This window comes from Diceros bicornis, chromosome 2, assembly GCF_020826845.1.
Source record: "Diceros bicornis minor isolate mBicDic1 chromosome 2, mDicBic1.mat.cur, whole genome shotgun sequence".
Taxonomy (NCBI): domain Eukaryota; kingdom Metazoa; phylum Chordata; class Mammalia; order Perissodactyla; family Rhinocerotidae; genus Diceros; species Diceros bicornis.
Genome location: NC_080741.1, coordinates 55,732,688 through 55,751,003, shown reverse-complemented (window position 1 = coordinate 55,751,003; position 18,316 = coordinate 55,732,688).

Below are 18,316 nucleotides of genomic sequence, written 5' to 3'. Positions count from 1 at the left end.
TAAAAGTTCGTTGTGTTAAGTGCAATTAATATGAGTTCTTGTGCTTTTCGAAAATGTACACCGAAATCTGGCTGGCGCTACACAGATTGATAGGTTAGCCCTTTGCTTTTTTTCTGTCGGGATAACCTTGTAACATATTGAAACCTTTTAAGGATGCCAAGAATGCATTATTCCACAAAAATACAGTAGACCAACATATAGAGTGTTTAAAATAGCATTTCTGGGCAAATTCAAATGCTTGTGGTTCTAGGACTCACATCTGTTTCAGTTTTTCCTCAGTTGTATATTGACCAGTGTTCTTTATTGCAAAAACATATACTCAATTTAGGAGTGTCAGCATTTCTTTTTCTTTTCATCCTGGAGTGCGTTCAAGATCTTCCCAATACAGGAAAATTAACAAAAAATTTATATATGTAGGCAGTGACGAACAGAGCCATGTTCAAAATAGTAATTATGGGCTCAAGTAAAAGGAAGACTGGTCTAAGTTTTAGTCCAGTTGATCTGCTCCGTTCTTCGAGTTGCTGACCTCCTGAGCCTGGCACTGTATGTGTTTTAGCAGCCTACCCAAACCCTTTTCTCATACGACTTTGCCAATACCAATTTTCAGTTTGATTTTGCAAAACAGTTTTCAAGCCACTGGAATTATCAGCTATCACACTCTAGCACGATAAGTACTCCAACTAAGAGACCAGTACTGACTGACCCCAAGAGATCATTAGCAAAAACAGTCCCCAAAGACTTAGTGGTCCATAATATAAATGGAGAGACAGAAATAGAAAAGCATATATGCAACGCAAACACACACTAAGGCATAGGTCTAAAATACTGCATCATCACTGTAAACTATACTTTTAAAATATTTATCTTTTTAAAAGGATTTTTTAGTCTCCCCTCTCTCTATGGAATGGTGAAAACCAGATGCCATGTTTTGAAAGTAAGGTGATGAAATGCATTTTTAATACAAGATACAGCAACGTAGGAATTAAAACGCAGTAAAGGAATCTTCTAATTTACCCGTTTGCACAAACTTTACACTTAAATCTGATGATTGGATGCTATTTTAGTGGAACATCATCTTGTTAGCCAACTTTAGAAAATGGATGTAGAATGATTAAAGGCTGGTATGATTTTTTAAAACAAAAATGTATCAATTTGAATCCAGAAGGTTTAATTAAAATGCTGTCTCAGTATTTTAAAAGCAAAAAAATGAGCAAGGAAAACTGCATCTTAGACCAGTTTTATATGCAGTGTACAATTTGCTGGGCTAGAAATGAGAAAAAGATTATTTATTTTTGTTCATATCTTGTACTTTTCTATTAAAATCATTTTATAAAATCAGCGCAGTCACGTGTGTGTTTAGCAGAGATGGTGTTGACGGCAATTGAAGTTTGATGCGGGCACAGAACATGATTATGGCTTAGGGCATCCAGAAAAAAATTCACATTTCAGGCATGTAGATATTATGGTCGAATCTCAAGAGTTTATTTTGTATTTTAATGCTTATTTTTCTTTTGCCTATTGCCAATCTTTCCATTTCTTATTTGTTCTGCTGCTGCTAACATATAAGAGTTGTATTAGGAGATTATTATTCAGTGTAGGCATTTAGCACAGTGACGTGGGATTACGATGAAATTCCAGGGCAAGAGAAGGAAGGAGAGGAGAGAAATAAAATAATGTTCTTGATAAACAGACTGAATCACCTGGAATATCCTGCTGGTTGATTTTTGCATGTTGCCATGGTTGCCAGCAGAGTGTTTAGATCAGGGTTTCTCAACCTCAGCACTATTGGCATTTGGGGCTGGATTATTCTTTGTTGTGGGGGATTTGACCTGTGTGATGTTTAGCAGCATCTCTAGCTTCTACCCACTAGATGCCAGTAGTACCCCCCATTCGTGACAACCAAAAATGTCTCCAGATATTGCAGAATGTGCCCCAGGGAGCAGAATCACTCCCAGTTGAGAACCACAGCTTTAGATGGGAGGACTGAGGTTCTGAGCACATAGAGAATACAGACTAGCCACAGTAGGGGACTCTTACTGACCTAGCTTGACTAATAAACCTGAGAAATCCCTTGCAAGTTTCCCCATGTAGAGTATGGAGATTCGGCATCTTCCACAGGGCAGCCCAGCTTAGAAGTTAAGAACATAGGCTCTGGAACCAGACTGCTTGGGTTCAAATTGTGGTACTGCCATTTGCTGAGTCACCTTGTAAAAGCTCTCTGAGCATTATTACACCTACCTCTTAGGGTTCTTATAAAGATAAAATGAGTTGACATGTTTGGAGTGCTTAGAGCAAGTTCTAGTACATAGTAAGAGCTTACTAAATGTTAGCTAGGAAGGCTAGAATAAGTCTGAAGACTAAACCCAGAAAGTGGGGGCCCAGAAAGTGGGGACCAGCATTGTTTAACATACCCAGCAGCGCCTCACTCACTGCTAGGAAGGTGCTCTTAGCTGTTGGGGGAGGTTGCAAACTTGTGGCCCACTGTCTACATCGTGTTTCCAGATGTGTTTTGTTTGACTGGCAAAGCATTAAAAAAAATACTCAAATTAGTTGCCAGCATTTACAAGATGAGTATTTTCACATTCAAATTTGGATTTCTGGCTTGAAAGATGGGAAGAGCTGGCCACCTGGTACATGGTATCACAGGTTCCCTGTAGCAACAATCAGCTGGCTCCAAGTGGCCCCTGCCCCTTTGAGTCAGGGCTGGGCATGTCCAGTCAGCCAGTCATTTATGTCACCTAGCTGACTCCCGCAAGCTCATGCGCTTGTGACGGTTTTTACAAGTGTTTTCCCTCTAAGTCAGAGTTTCCCGACCTCACCTTTATTGACATTTTGGGCCAGATAATTCTTTGTCGTGAGCGGCTGTCAAATGCACTGTAGGATGTTTAGCGGCATCCCAGGCGTCTATCCACTAGATGCCAAGAGCACCCTCCTCTTTGTGACAATCAAATATGTGTCCAGACATTGCTGAATGTCCCCTGGGGGGCAAAATCACCCTGGTTGAAAACTATTGGTCTCAACCCAAAAGATCTGTATTTGTAAGCTAGCCAATGAGGTTAAAACAAACAAAAAAGATTAGTCTCTTGCTGTAAAGAAATTCTAGTGCATCACAGGAACTTGATAAATATTTAATGAGGGAATGAAAAACATATACATCCGCAGGTTTCAGCCCCACCACCGTTCCTGAATCTCTCTGATCTTAGCGTCCTCAGCCGAAACATAGGGACAAAAGCAATTAAGTTTGATATTTAAATTGCATGATGTAACCTGCAGAAGGCCACCTCCAGAGCCTAACAATAGTAGCAACTTAAGAGGGGGAATTAGTATTACAAACAAAGACAATAAATTATTGGCTAAATTTTCCTAGCCAGCCTGCCCCCATGTAGCTAAATAAATATATGCTCTGTTCTTTGAGTTTCCTTATTGAGCTGCAATTTCTAAAGAGCATTCCATCACTCATAGACCCAGGAGATGCTCAGCAGAAACTATTTCATGGCCAAAGAAGTTTGGGAAATGACGAATGATGGATGACTGCCCCGCTGAGAGATGCACGATGTTCGTTAGCATATTGGCAGCATTGAAATCAAAGAGCGGCAGGAAGGAAACCTGCTGAACCCAGAGTTTGTCGAATGTTTTCGCCTCTTGTTCATTTAATACCGGTTACTATCCTCCGGGCAAGTTGGGAAGTGCTGGCTTTGAGCGCCCCTCTCTCTGGCAGGTGATGTGAAGATGTGTTCTTTTGAGGTCAAGAGCTGTCTGGTTTGCTGTTTGTGGCTGCAGAGGGGACGGATTAATGCCTGGTGACGTGTCTAGAGAGCGGGCATCTGTGCCTCTTGCTAATGGAGGGCTGCCTCTGAGTAGCAGTTCATCCTCTTCGCAGCCTGGGGGATTGGGATGGGGAAGAATGTGCTCAAGGAGAGAAGGAGGGGCGTCTGGAGACATAAAGAAACCACAAAGGTGGGAAAGAGGAAGAAAAGGAGGGAAACAGAAAAGTGTAGAAAGAGGGATAAGGGAGGTGTGAAAAGCAGAGGAGGCAAACGAAGGCAAGAGAAGATCCAGATGACCTCTGACCATCACCTTCAAACCTCATTGCTACTCATTAAAACAAAAGTGGAGGAGGAAAGGAATATTTGACAAACATTTATTCTGTATCTGCTAAGAGTTTTACCTTTCACCTATTTAAGTAATATTTTCAAGAATCTTCTGAGGTAATAATGTTACCTTCATTTTATAGATGAAGAAATGAAACTTTTGGAGAGCCTAAGTCTAACCCAAGAGCCCACTTCACCACCAGAAATTCATGCTTTCTGATTATCAATGTGGGAGTTGATACTGGAAAATGGCTGCCTAACCAGACTACATTTCCCAGGCTCCCTTGCAGCCAGGTATGGCGAAAGGACTAGTTTCTATCAATGGGAGGTGAACAGAAGTGACGTGTGTCAGTTTTGGAGCTCGGGTTTTTGAGAAGCTGGTGTGAGTTCTCCACTGCATCTCTGCCTTCCACCAGTTGGGAGCAGAGGCCCTCTGAAGTGCTAAGGGTTGATGGAGCCACGACGTAGAAGAAACGTGAGTTCTTGAACCACCACATGGAAGAAAGCCATGAGCTGACAAGAAACTCCCTCCTTCAACTGTCTTATGACTAAGTTATGAACGTCTATTGTGTTAAGCCACTGACATTTTGGAGTTTGATACAGCACTTAGTTATTCTACCCACACACTGCCCCTCCTGGACTTCAGTCTACCTCTCACACTCCTGTAGTCAGTCCCAGGGCTGACATTGAGTCACTAGACACAGTGGTGTCCCCTGGGCAGAAGATTCACTGATTGGGAAGGTCCCTTGCAAGTTCCTGTCCCTCTCTGAGCCTCTGATTTCTTTTTCATTGTTGTTGTTGTTTTCCCTAAGGATCCATTCAACTCATTTATCGATTTATCATTTACACAGTAGGAAGGGGTATTTAATGAATACCTCCTGTGTGCTGGACACTGATTTAGGTGATGGGGTTACAGAGGTGAGCAAAGCAAACTTGGTCCCTGCCCATCCAGAGTAACTGGCCGTTACAATGACAGGGGATCCAGGAAGGATACGGGGCCATGGGGACCCCCCCCACCAAGAGAGGAGAGCCAAACTCAGACTTAGGGACTCAAGGATACTCCCCAGAGCAAGCGACATTTTAGCTGAGCTTTTAATGATAAGTAGGGGTTATTTAGGTTAAATGGGGGAGGGGTGGGTGAGAGCATTCAAGAAAGAGAGCACAGCTTATGCAAAGGCCCGGAGGTAGGAGAGGTTGTGGTCCCTCCCAAGAACCATGAGTCAAGAGGTGCTGGAATGTGAAGGGGAAGGGGAATGGTCGGGATGAGGCTGGGGCACATTGCAGCCCAGGCTGCAGGCAAGCAGGGCCTAGGCATCCTCCTTAGTGGGATGGGGACCATGGGAAGGTATTCAGCAGGGGTGGGACATGTTCAGAACTGGCCTTTAATGACACTGTGGAGACACTTGCCTCCTCAATTCCTTAGTCCTTGGACCCTGAAGGCCTCCATGATCTTGGGGGCACTTTGGTATTGCATTGCCTTGCCTCAAATTCCTGCAATCCTGGGCCTCCAGCCCAACTCAGGACGGCCTAATGTCCCTGTAACTGTGACAATTCTAGCCAGATGCTTGCCCACCCCTGCTCTACCAGTGTGACTTGCTATAAGCTCTACCTCACACTCTTGTCCCAGGGCTTCCTCTATATACACTTTCCTCCCATCCACCAAAGGGCTCACCTCATGTCACTTGCCTCAGAGGCCCTGACCAGAGCTCTTGCAGCCACAGTGACCACTTGACGCTGATGCTGCTATCCTGCCAGACTCAGTGCTTCTCAATTCATAGACTTCACCTCGTTCACTCTTCATAACAAGCTTATAAAATATGGATATGAATGTTATCCCCATTTTACAGATGAGGAAACTGAGGCCCAGAGAAGTTAGGTTACTTACTTTATCAGTTGTTTACTGCTAAATAACGCACCATACTCGTACCAACACTTAGTGGCTTAAAACAATAACCAATGTATTTGCTCATGATCCTGCGGGTCAACAGTCTTGGCTGGGTTAGCTGGGAGGTTCTACTGCTGCTGATGCTTGGGGCCTGGCAGAGAGGCTGGGGCTGGAGGATTCTACATGGCCTCACTCACAAGTCAATGGTTGATGCTGGCTGCTGGCTGGGCTTTTCTCTCGATGCAGTCTCCTATCTTTAGGGAGGCTAGCCTGGGCTCCTTCACGTTGTGATACCACATTCCATGAAGGTGAGACTGGACGCTTCAAGGCCTTCTTGAGGCCTGAAGTCAAAAATTACACTGCATTACTTCCGCTGCCTTCTATTGGCCAAAGCAAGCCAAGGACAGCCCAGATTCTAAGAGGTGGAGAGCTTGACTCCAGCTCTCAGTGAGAGGAGTGGCAAAGTCGCAATGCAAAGGAGATCTGTACGGGGGGGGGAGTTGCTGCAGCATTTTTGCACACAGTCTCTCCCACAGTGTGTGAGTGGTGCTCTGCCTTTCCTCTCTCCTGTGACAGCACCTACAGTAGGGTACCCATCTCCCACCCCCAGAAACCCACCATACGCACGGTACAGAGGGTAGGATGAAGAATTTGGAGTCAAGAAAACCTGGCTCCAAGCTTTGCTGTTGTAGCTGTGTGTCCTTTGGCCAGTTACTCACCTCCCTGAGCTTCATTCAGTATTCTCACGTGTAACATGAGGGTATGATAATGTTACGGGGTGATGGTGAGCACTGCTAATCATGTAGCCACTCAAGCAGTAGTAGGGATGGTGGTGGCTGTGGTGGTGGTGATCACTGGCAGGGGGAGAAAGCAGCCAGATTCCCATCACTGGTTTTCAATGACTCATGAGCCTCCCTGATTCAGCAAATTGCAGGGCGCTCCCTTCGAGGCATTGGGAGGGGGCTCCTGAAGGTTCTTGATCAGGTTCAGGCTGGGGAAGCAGAGGGTGGAGAGTCAGAGGATGAGCTTAGCCTCAGCTCAGACATGCCAAGTCCTCCCCCATGCCTGGGAAACTCTGCGGAATGTTTTCCCATGTCTCAGGAGAGACCTGTGGCACGAGCAGGGTGGGGACTTACCTCCTCTATACAGAACAAGATTCTGAAGCTGAGAGGAGCAGCCCTGGGCTCCTGAATCCTAGGCGCACCTTTTGCCCCACTTCACTTCCTCTGAGTAGTAAGCTGTGCCTCCTTGGGCAAGCCACTAGGCTTCCTTTGGGACTTGGTTCCCTTGTCTATAAAGTGGAAATAATAAGACTTGTGTAACTCGCAACACAGATTTATTAGCAACTGCTGCCATTTACTCAGCACTTATACGTACTGGGGTTTTTTTTAGATTTTTTTTTTTTAATAATTTTATTTATTTATTTACTTTCCCCCCCAAAGCCCCAGTAGATAGTTGTACGTCATAGCTGCACAACTTTCTAGTTGCTGTATGTGGGACGTGGCCTCAGCATGGCTGGAGAAGCAGTGTGTCGGTGCGCGCCCGGGATCTGAACCCAGGTCGCCAGCAGCGGAGTGTGCGCACTTAACCGCTAAGCCGGTCCGATTTTTTAGATATTTTTAATTGTAATATTTTGCTTTATCTCATGGCATCTGACAAAAAGAAGAGTTACTCTTTCCATTTTACAGAAGAAAGAGAAGCCCTGGAAAATTAAGTATGTTTCCCCAAAGTACAGAGCTGTGAGAAGCAAAGCCAGGTCTCTGATTATAGAGCCCTTGTTTGCATCCACGAGATGATAGTGCCCAGGGTTGCTGAGAAGAGAAAAAGGGAAGGCTAGAAAGGCTAGAAACCTAACAGTTCATTTCTGACCTGGAGTCACTTGTCCTGGTTTTCAAGTTGAGGCCACCTCAGAGTTCCTCCTCTAAGTTCTCGAGCTAGTGTCATCAGAGGGCCTGGGTGGGTGTCAGGTAAGGTCTCCCTCTGCACACGAACCAGGGCTGGGAGAATCCTGGACCCAGGCTTTACGAGCAGCCCAATAGGACATTGTCTCAATTCTGGCCACCACTTTGCTGTGTGACTTTGGGCAAATTCCTTCCCTACTCTGATCCTCACTCCCTGACACATGCCCAATGGTTTGGACGGGGTTACATGAGTGAGTTTGATTTCCTGTTCAGCAATATTGTGTCCCAGGAAATCCATGCTATATTGAAGTGGAGAATAGGACCTCAAGCCCTGATATTTAGGAATAAAAGGAATGCAAACAAAATCTGGTGTATGCTGCTTTGACCCAGCAATACCGTGATGTGGGGAAAGCTTCTCTCTGGCGTGTCCTCCTCCTGTACTCACCACACACTCACCACATCCCAACCAGGTGCCCCATCCAGCATGGGGGGAGGAGACAGGGGAACTGTTAGCTTTGGAATCAGAAACACCTGCACAATCTTGGGCAGGTTTCTTGATCTTTCTGAGCTTTCATTTCCTCGTCTGTAGAAGGGGCAAACCCTATCCGACGTGCGGAGGTTTTGTGAGGATTATACAGGAAAGCGTGCAGTGACAGGAGCGTGGTAACCACTCAATAAACGGAAGCAGTTATAGTATTCTCTTAATCCGCAAGCCCTCACGGCTGCCGAGACCCCTCTGCCCTGGAGAAAGAAGCCTGATCAATTATTTAGTGCAGATAATTCATTAGTTAATCCAACATGCTGCTCAGCACCTTGTCTCACGAGTATGTGTTTTCTGGGAGAACAGAATGAAGGGGGCAATTCTTACCGCCCTCCCCGCCCCCAGTGGTCTTTACAGAGGGACTTCTGGCATCGTCGAGGTGGGTTTCCTTTCCTAGGGACTCTCTGACTTTCATGATTCAGGCTGTGCCTGGGGGCTGTCTGCTTTTCTTCTTTCATTCCATATTTCCCAAATGCCTCTGAGTGCCAGGCCTTTTGCGGGGTGCAGAAATGAGGAAGACCTTCTCTTGCTGGGAGGAGCGCCCTGTCTACATCCAGATCTGCTTCGTAGTACAATTCCAGGGTGAAGCAGAGAAGAAGACTCACCCGTGAATTCCCAGGGAGCCTCCGTATGTTGGCAGGAAAACCACACTCCAAGCACGTTTTCAATGAGCAGTCTAAACCACTTGAATTCGGGTCTAGAAAACCAAGAAACCAGTTCTAAGTGTTTTCACCTCTCCCACTGTTTCCTCCTAAATTTCATTAGGGCTGACAATTTGTATATCCACTTACAGTGTAATGTGATTTAAATGGCTGACCGTAACTGTTAGAAATGGAGTTTACCCTGGGAGCGGGGAGCAGAGGAGGCAGCTGGGGACGCTTCCCAGCACAGTGGGGCCCTCTCTGTGTCAGTGCCATGTTTTAAAGGCCTGAATGAGGCTTGTCAGACGTGGTGTCCACCCCAGGAGATGGGAGGGGCAGCCTCTTGGCCCCCTTCCCTTTTCCCCCCACAATCACTTTTGTTCTTGGAACCTGGGCTATCTTGGAGTTTTCGGCATGCAATAAAACACACGCGACCACAAGGCCCTTGTCGAGCCAGGACAGCTGCAGGAGAAAGCCAAGCCCGCTGGCTGGACCGTCTACATGGTTAGGCAGAATTGATAGTGTGTGTCCTGCTTTGTGGCTTTCCTTTTTGTTTTGGCTTTGTAACTAAAACAGAGCTGATGCCTCAGAGATGGGAAGTTCAGTTTTATTTTATCCCCATCACTGTTCTACACACTTTGTGTGTGTGTGTGTGTAAAGCAGTTATCATATCATGGATTGAATCTGGGTTTGAATCCTTGCACTGCCTCATGCGGTGACCTCAGGCATGTCATTTTGCCTCACTGGGTATCAATTTCCTCATCTGTAAAACTAAGCTGGTGTGCCCTGCCTTGCGTAATGAATTAGGTGATGTAGCTAGAAATGCACTGTCCAATACAGGAGCCATTAGCCACATATGGCTATTTAAATTCAAGTTACTTAAAATAAAACAAAATATCTGGTTCCTCAGTTGCACTAGCCACATTTCAAGTGCTCAATAGCCACATATTTGAAATGGCAGTGTAGCTATAGGACATTCCATCATCGAGGAAAGTTCTACAGGAAGCACTGGCCTACAACCACGCCTGTACCCATTAGTTGCTCAACATGCACCTAAAGGAGGAATTGTGGCCTCCACGACCTTTCACCAGCACAAGCACCTGCAGTCCACACGGGTTGAATTAAGTCAGAAATACATCTCACAGAGAGCACTTTCCCCCAGAATTCGGAATTTGAAACTCACAGGTCAGCTGTCTTGTTCTGGGGAGCCCTTTGCTTGTATAGATAATGTCGAAACATAGGAAAATATGCCACAGAGAGGCAGATGCAACACAAGAACAGCAAAGATTGCAAAACCCAAAATGGAGGCTGTCTGTGGCAGGTGTTCAGTGTGCCAAAGGCTCTAGACCGTATTAGTCAAGGCTCTCTTAACTGCAGTCACAGAATCTAGCTCCGGCTGGAGTAGACAACAACACAATGCAAACTCATTGGAAGATGTTGAGATGTCATCTGAAATCCCAGGACAACTCGAGCCATCAGCATGGCTCTGGGGACCTCAGGTCAGAAATTCATGAATTTGCTCTCTGCTGTGCTTTCCAAATTTGATGGAGCTCCAGAATCAGCCAGGATATTCGTAAAAGGCAGATTCTAGGGCTGTCGCTTGGGTATTCAGATTCATTATGTTTGGAGTGAGTCCTGGGAATCTGTGTTTTTCTAGGCTCCTCAGGTGAGACTGAAGCAGCCATATGGAAACCTGTGCTCCAGATCTGTGCTCCCAGCTCTCCTGATCTGTGTTCCTAGTAATCCCGGTGCCAGATTGAATGTCATGTTCCAGAGCGAGAGGATCCGTCTGGCTCACTTGTCTGCCCATTGTCCAGTCAGCACAGTCAGGGGGAGAGGAGGAAAGGGAGTGAAGTTTCCCAGCTCAAGCCTGACTCCTGGGCTCTAAATTCCTAGAATTACCCTAGGATCCAGCAATCCCACTTCTGGGTATATAGCCAGAGGAATAGAAACCAGGATCTCGAAGAGTTTCTGCGCTCCCATGTTCATTGCAGCATTATTCACAATGGCCAAGATATGGAAACAACCTAAATGTTCACCAGCAGATGAATGGATAAAGTAAATGTGGCATATACATACAATGGAATATTATTCAGCCTTAAAAAAAAGGAAATCCTGCCATATGTGACAACATGGATGAAACCGGAGGACATTATGCTAAGTGAAATAAGCCCGTCACAGAAGGACAAATATTGCATGATTCCACTTACTTGAGGTATCTAAAATAGTCAAACTCAGAGAAACAGAGAGTAGAATGGTGGTTGCCAGGGGATGGAGGAGGGGGGAACAGGGAGTTGCTGTTCAATGGGTATGAAGTTTCAGTCATGTAAGACAAGTAAAGATTTGCCATACAACATTGTGCCTGTAGTTAACAATACTATATTGTACACTTGAAAATTTGTTGGGAGATCTCATGTTAAGTGTTCTTACCACAATTTTAAAAAAGAGAAGAGGAGAGAATTTTGACGCGGTGTTACATACACCTCCTATGAGACGACGCCATTTTCAGGGTGTTATTTCGTGACGTCTAGGGGTGGTGGGGCAATTTGTCATGTCATAATAGATCACTAATACAAAGAGCTATATTTTCTTTTTTGGGGAGGAACCATTTGAAAGTATTTCTCATACTATTTAGTGTGCTGTTGATTTCACAATTTTTCAGTGAAAAACTTATAGTTAATCCTGGGAACACGTGATTTTTAAGGGGTGGGTGCTTCACGTGCCTGACTGGTGATATCCAAGGATCTTCATCCCCTTTTGTTCCTCAGACTAAACGATCCACTTCATGATGGAAATGAATGGCTGAAACTATTTGTGTACGTGTGTGCATATATGAATAAAAAGTCTAAACAGCAGTACACCAAAGTGTTCACAGAATTCTCTCTAAGTGGCAGAGTCAGTTTTTAATGTTATTAATCTTTATGTTCTAATTTTTCTGTGCTGAATATGAATTTTTTTGCCATGATTAAAGGTCATTTTAAAATATAAAAATAGACACACGAAATAACGGTTGACATGTGTATAATTACCTCTGGTGAAAACTCATGGGAAAGGCTCTCTACCGGAGGCTACCGTCATGCTGAAGCTGGGACAAGTGTTGGTTTCCGAGGGTGGAGGATTGCTCAGCAATCCTGGCGGTTGGTATCACACCTCCCGCCCTGGGAGGTGATAGGAGCAGGATCTTCTAGGGCAGCTCCTGAGAGTCAGGCTGAGGACTCGCAAGGAGCTCTGCCTGTGTACCTCGGACAGTGCTCAGTACCTGGTAAATATGCAAAAGTGCTGAATGAATGACTGAAGAAAGAATTTAAGCAAGATTCACATTGTGAAGCTTGGGGAAGTGGGAGAAGCAGAAGATGTTTATTTGACACAGAGCATTTGGGTTGCTTTAGGTTTCTGACCTGGGGCTGGAAAAGCAAAGGACCACTGACATGTGGGGAAGCCGTTGTGGCATTAAGTGGAGGCCCTTGAGGAACTGTGCCAAACATTTGAAGGGAAATGAAGCCGTGGTGAGCTTTGGGAGGTCTTTCTGCTTGAGGCAGGTGGTAAAGGGTAGTGGCGTGCTCCTAACATGGTGATGCATACACACTCAGCCGACAGGTGAGTTCCCCTTGGTTTTGATGGAACTGTCCTCTTTCTATGGATGCGTTTTCCCAATGACTTGAAGATGCAAAGGAATTGATCGCATCTTACTCATTTCTTTATTCGATATCTCTCTGGTGAATGGAAACTTTTATTATTATATGGTGTTTCTATTTAAACCTAATAATATTTTGCACCTCGAAGTCCATTAGATTTGGCATTAATAAGGCCACTGTTGTCTCCTTTTGGTTGGTATTTGTCTCTTTCAATCCTCTTGTTCAACTGCTCTGCGTGTATAGGTTTTGTGTGTTTCTCTTAAACATCCAGAGTTTGATATTTTTTTAGTCCGACAATCTTTGTCTTTTACTGAAAAGTTTAGTTCATTATATTATGATCCTTGATATTTTAAACTTTCCATTTGTCCTACTTTTTATTTCTTTTGTTTCTCTTCCTTTCCTGTTCTTTTGGATGATTTTTGTTTCTTTTTTCTCATTCCATTTTCCTCCTTTTTGTTTTGGAAGCTACATTTTCTGCCTATTTTTTTTAATGTGGATACCCTAGATGCTTAAACATTTATATTTAATAAAGTGTAATATTAATCAGCGCCTTGATCCTCTTTGCAAACAATGTGAGGTTTCTAGATCGTTTTAATTCCAATTGCCTTCCTCCTAGTGTATATGCTCTTGTTTGATCATTATATCTGTTGTTTAAAACTCTAAAATAGACATTATAAGTATTATTTTGTGTAGTCAATGTTCATCTAGATTTTCCAACATATTTGCCAAGATCTTGTCTCTCAGACCTTCTTCTGGGATTTGATTTCATTTTCCTTAGTGCCTGAAGTACAGCCTTTAGAAGTTACTTTAGTGAGTTAATGGAAATTGTCTCAGTTGTTGTTTTATTGAAAATGTCTTTATTGGACCATGAATCTTGAATGGAAGTTTTCCTGGGTATGAAATGACAATTATTCATCCATTCCTTTGACTCACAAATATGATAGCCAAGCTCTATGCTGGACACTGAGGAATCAGGGATGGGCCAGTGTAGACTCTGCCTCTGTTCTTATTAACCAGATAGTTGGAAAAACAGACAATCAAACCATCACCACAAGTAAATGTGAAAAATGCAATTGGTAACTGACATGAAGGACTCATAGTGCTTTGAGAGTTTATAATAGGGAGCTTGACCCAATCTGGGGAACCAGGGATGGTTACATTCAAAGAAACAGAAATTGAGCTGAGGATTAAACTGAGGCTTGGTGAATCAGTAGGAGGTACCTTGGCAAAGACAGGACTAAGAGGACTGGAGTCAGAAGAGAGCATTCCAGGAATAAGAAACAGCACATGCAAGGCCCTGTGGTGGAATGGCATCTTTGACAACCTGAAAAATGGCCAATGTGACTAGATGACCAAGAATGAGGAGAGTGGTGGCCAAATGGGTTGGGAAGGTCAGCTGGGGGTCATGAAGAGCTTGTACATTGTGTTGAAGATTTGGGGCTTTATACCAAAATGATATATTTTTATTTGTAATTCGTAGTAGAGAAGTTGAAGGAAGGAGAGAAGGAAGGAGGAAAGGCAGGCAGACAAACAGGCTTGATTCACAAGGAGAAGACAAGACCCAGGCTGATGTACAGGGCACTTGCTATCAAAGCCCTTCTGCTAACAGTCCACATCCAGGAAGATATCTAAGCTCCCTGTCTGGGGCATTCTTGAAAGGGATAGAGCTTTCCAAAGCTCGCATTACCAGAAAAGGAGAAAGATGGATAATCAACTTTTTTCTTGACCACTTTTTCAAAATAGTTGGTAAAAAGCATTAAAGTCAGTGTCGGCAGTCTCCTGTTCTGTTCTTCACTCAGGTCAGTGTTTTCTGTCTTCTGAATGTAACTTCAAATTACACAAGCGAACTCAGTGTGGTACCATTATTTCAGAGAAATTACTTTTTATTTTCTATGAGCAGTGTTTTATATGTCTGAAATAATCACGTCCATGTCCCATAGCAACTAGAGGTTTCACAAACCACTTACCACCCTAAAATATGGATCTTTTGTTTTTAGCTCTCTGTGAATGGAATTCCTCAATAACACATATTCCTCCTTTGTTGGACTTTTTCTTTTTTTTACATTTAACTTCCGTATACATTTTTAGGAATATGGGACATACATATGTATAAGGTTGCTTGTGATTCATTGCTGTTTTCAGTAGATGATAATTTAGGTGACTGCTAGATGAGGTTTTCCCTCCTATTCTATGGGGAAGAGTTTGCTGAAGAATCTAGTAAAATAAGAAGATTATATGGGGCTATTTTGTCCTGTAGAAGAGAGCTGACTTTAGGCCAAGCTGCCTGTATTTCCACCCCTTAGTTGCACTGTGGCCTGGGGAGTGGAAAGAATGCAGACTCTGGGGTAAAGGGGCTTGGGTGTGAGTCCCAGCTACATAGCTACTGTGGCATTGTCTGAGGCGCTTACAGCCTCCCTGTCTACAGAACTAGGAACAGCATTATTTCATGGGGTTTCATATGGCGTTGCATGTTCAGAACAGATTACTTGGAACCATTCAATAAATATTGGTATTTGCCTCCCCTTTTGCTTATCTCTTCCCTAAAGCTGGGCTGTTCAAACCTCCGTGTTATTTATTTTGCTAGCCACAAGTTAGAATCACAAACTGCAGTTAAACGTAATAGTACTGCATATCTTGCAAACAAATGTCTAATTCCAGCTGGTGTCAAATTCAGTAGTACATTTCTCCTACTTGCTTTTTTCCAGAGCCAGAGTATCAACACCTGTGCTGATTATTTCTCACTAGTATTTAAAGTAATGCACAAAGAAGTATCATAACACATTATCAAAATACAGATGGTCTCCGATTTATCATGGTTCAACTTTATTTTTCGACTTTGCATTGGTGCAAAAGTGATAGGCATTCAGTAGAAACCGTACTTTGAATTTTCAATTTCGGTTTCTTCCTGGGCTAGTGATATGCCGTATGATATTCTCTCGTGATGCTGGGCAGCGGCAGCGAGCTACAGCTCCCATTCATCCATGCGATCACAAGGGTAAACAACCGATACACTTACAACCATTCTCTACCCATACACTGATTCTGTTTTTCACTTCCAGTACGGTATTCGGTAAATTACATGAAATATTCAACATTTTATCATAAAATAAGCTTTGTGTTAGATGATTTTGCCTAACTGTCGGCTAGTGTAAGTGTTCTGAGCATGTTTAAGGTAGGCTAGGCTAAGCTATGATGTTCAGTAGGTTAGGTGTATTAGATGCATTTTCCACTTAACGATATTTTCAACTTACGAGGGGTTTATGGGGATGTAACCTGGTCGTTAAGTAGAGGAAGATCTGTGTTGAAGAGATGACGCCTAATGCTGGTGAGCGTGTGGTGAGAGAGGTATTCTCATACATATGCCACACAGTGCGGGTGAGGAGTCATTAAACGGCTCAGGCAGTCAATCTCAGAAATGCTGCCTCCAGGAATCCATCATAAGGAAATAGTCAGGGACAGGTCAGTGAATAAAAATTTACGCAGCAGCATGTTCATCACAGTGTTATTTACAGTAGCGTGCTATTAGAAACTGCCTAAATGTCTAACAATAGGGAAACGGTTAAATAAATTATGGTACAATCAGATGGTGAACTGTTATTCTACCCTTAAAATGCGGTTTACGAAGAAATTTTAATGACAAGGGAAAATAGCTCTGATAGAATATTGAGGGGAAAGGCAGGCCACAGAAGAGGATCTGCAGCCTGAGCTCAGCTATGGAAGAATCTTAAAGAAGGTCTCTCTCTCCGTATAGGTCTTAAAAAGATGAAGGGAAATGCACTAAATATTAATGGCACGTTGTTTCTGGATGGGAGGTTTAATACGTATTTTCATCTTTGTACTTAAAAATATTTTCTACAACGTGCACTATTCCTTTTGGAATCAGGAGAAGGAATTGCGTTGTGGTGGTTGTTTTTTAAAGTGTGGTCTGGACTCCATGATGTGTGAAGTCTTCAGAACACATCATGGTCAGCATCCAGATGATGGGCTCCTGGGTTTGTTTCTCATGCACAGACTGTTCCAACCCAGTTTTTTCTTGGTGAAGGGGTCCAAGAGAGGTGGAGAGAAGACTGTCTTCCTGTGCTAGTTATTAGGGCCCCCATACTGAGGAGTCTGAGGTTTGGAGATTCCTGTGAGGTTAGGCAGCGCCATTCCTCACCTTCCAAGAGCTTTTCTAAACAAGGAGCGAAAGCAGACTGACCTGCTGTTTCGGTCTGCTCGGGCTGCCATAACAAAATAACGTAGACTGGGTGACTTAAACAACAGAAATTTATTTCCTCACAGTTCTGGAGTTTCTCACATCCTCTGGAGGCTAGAAGTCTGAAATCAGGGTGTCAGCATGGGCAGGTTCTGGTGAGAGCCTTCTTCCCGGCTTGTAGATGGCCACCTTCCTGCTACGTCCTCACATGACAGGGACAGCAAGGGAGGGGGAGGGGGAGGAGTCTCTAGTGTCTCTTCTTATGAGAGGACCATCAAGAGGCCCCCACCCTCATGACCCCATCTCACCCTAATTACCTCCCGTAGGTCCCATCTCCAAATACCATCACATTGGGGATTAGGGCTTCAATATATAAATGGGAGGGGGGGATAACAACATTCAGTCCACACATCTCCGTTCACCTGGATCCCTCCATCTCACTCTCATCACCATAGCACCCTCAAGACCACTACTGGAGACTTGGGCAGGGGGGCCAAGAAAGGCCCGGGACCCATGCACATCTCTCATCCTCCAGGAGCTCATAGCCTAGTGGAGAACAAGACTGGGTACTTATGAATATCAACAGCTACTCTTTATTGAGCACTTATTACATGGCACCTGTAGGAACTGGGTATTTTTTTTAAGTGACCTAAAACAACTCAAATTTGTTCTCTTAAAAGTTCTGGAGGTCAGAAGTCCAAAAGTGGGTCTCATGGGCTAAAATCAAAGTGTTGGCAGGGTTGCATTCCCTCTGGAGGCTCTAGGGGAGAATCTGTTCCTTCTCTTTCCAGTTCTAGAGGCTGTCTGCATTCCTTGACTCACATCTCCCTTGTAGCAATGGCATCAGTTTGACCTTGCTTCCATTGTCACATCTTCTCTGTCTCTAACCCTTTTGTAGGCATGGTTTTAATGCAATCTCTGCACCACTTAACTCTCACTGCAACTCAGAGATAATTACTGCCATTTTACAAATGAGGACACTGAGGCACAGAGGGATTAAGAAGCTTGCACAAAGTCACAGACCTTGAAAATGGTAAATCTGGGATTGAAACCTTGGCCCATCTGTGCTCTTCTTACAACACTAAATATCATGGAAGTTTAGAGAGCAATTGCTTGGCGTCAGAGCCTGGCTCCGTGTGATCCTGAGCAAGTTCCCCTATCACTCTGAGCCTTGGTTTCTTTATCTGTAAAACAGGCATGATTGTGAACTTGTGGAATTGCTGCAAGGATTAAATGCTACAGGTGAAAGTGCTTGGTGAGTATCGAATGACTGCGGACGATAGGGGCCTCCTGCTGCCCCGTGGTAAGTGCTTTCGAAGTTCCTCAGAGCAGAAGTGTGGACTTGGTTGAGCCGATGGAAGGAAAGCCTGGGGTGGTGGGAGGGGGCTTCCACAGGAGGCAGAAGCTGAATTCTTGGAGGAAGTGCA